Source organism: Elephantulus edwardii, unplaced genomic scaffold (assembly GCF_000299155.1).
Source record: "Elephantulus edwardii isolate Elephantulus edwardi_28Jun2011 unplaced genomic scaffold, EleEdw1.0 scaffold00002, whole genome shotgun sequence".
NCBI lineage: Eukaryota > Metazoa > Chordata > Mammalia > Macroscelidea > Macroscelididae > Elephantulus > Elephantulus edwardii.
The window spans coordinates 17,192,938-17,194,796 of NW_006399752.1; positions in this window are offsets into that span (position 1 = coordinate 17,192,938).

A 1,859-nucleotide genomic window follows, 5' to 3' on the forward strand; every position below is an offset into this window, starting at 1 on the left:
TCTCTCTGGTGGCCTAGTGGTAAGAAGCTGCTCTGCATTGTAAAGGCTTACAGTTTGAACTACCAGCTGCACTGCCAGAGAAGGATGAGCAGTCTCCTCCAGTGCGATTAACTGCCTCTGAAAACCCACCAAAGGGTCAGCTGTGAGTCGCTGTTAACTGTTGTTAACTTCTACTGTTGCTGTGTACCATTGAGTCAGAATGGACCCATAGTTAGTCCTCCAGCAGGTTTTCAGAGGCAGTTAACTTCTACTGAATCTCTCTCTCTCTCTCTTTTTATTCTTTCCTAAGTGCTCATAGATGTTATTTTAATAACAAGTTTATTCATTTTGCTCAGTATTTAAGGAACGGCTCGTGTCTTCTTTTCAGAGATGAACCTAGTTCTTTGGAGAAAACTGAGATTCTGTTTGTCCATTTCTAGTGTTTTCCTGTTAATCTGCTTCTTGGCTGATTCCAGCTGTAGTCCTTGTTTGTAAACTCTTCTTGAGATGTAATTTTTCAAGTTAAGGGAAATTAAGTTTTAGAGAACTAGAATCTACCCCCGCCCTTGGCCAATGCTTTGCCTAACAAATCTTCAATTAACTTTTGTGAAGTTTGTTTTACCCTTTTAGTTTAATAACTATTTTTTTAAGACAAAGAACGTAAGAGGGAAGATAGGAATTATTTCTGCCTCATCATTCATTTACCTCAAGTAGGCATTTTCTTTCAATGTCTCTTTACCTGAACAAAAACAAAACCAAGAGCAATGTCATTTTCGTCATCCTTTATTTATTTTTGGCACTAGCCTGGCAGACATTAATCTTAGAGGTCTATCTCAAGTACATGGTTCAGCACTATTACTAGAGGTGGTTTAACTCGCTGTGTCATGAGTGGAACTCATGGGGCCATTCCCCACAAAGACTACCTTCCATAGCAGACCATACAGAATGCTTGTGAATATTTTTGTACTGTTCCTTATAAATGACAACTCATGTTCTTCTTTTTTTTTCTTTTACTTACTACTTGTAAAAGATAGTGATAAAGTTCTACAAATATTTCCTACCTTCATGTCATGCCTAAAAAACAAATGTGACAGAATCAGGGACTATAACAACTCTGGCAGTAAATAAAATAATGGTGCATACTTGTAGCAGTAATGGCAAACCCCACATGATTTGGTGTTATTGAAATTGGATAATAATGATAACTCTGGCCTGAGCATAATAGGAGGTTAAAAAAAAATCAGGATAGAACTTTTAGCCTTGTGGATATATTGACACATCTAAACTGGACCTGTGCTTTTGTTGTTATAACTAATTACAGGAATATTTTCATAAAAAGAATAAATTTCTGCTGAAACACTACACAAAAATTTAACAGGCATTTTGATGTCACCACTTCTGACAGGGTGGTGTCTTCTGGTGTGGTCCACGCCCCCCTCCACTCCCTAGTGAATCCACTGACATGATTTCTGGTCTCTGGTTAGCCTTTTAAAGTCTTAGTTCGAAAATGTTAAAAAAATATTATTTGACAACTTTACTAGAAACTAACTGCAGAATATTTCCACATCTTCTAAAAGAAAAATCAGAAAATATAAGTCATTTTGTTTCTCTGGACAGCTTAATACTTCTGAGTTAACAAAGAGGTGTCAAAGTCTGTTTTCTTGGAGAGAAGCTGAGAGCTGGAATTGTATAGCTAAACCCCATATAGCTAAGTCTCATTGATAGCAATCCTGTAGACCAGACTACAACTACCCATATGGTTTTCCAAAGCTTTACATTTTACAGAAGAATACTGCATTATTTTTCTCCCATGGAACAGTTAGTTGATAGGTTTTAACCACTAACCTTTTGGTTAGAAGTGGAATACTTTAACCACTGCA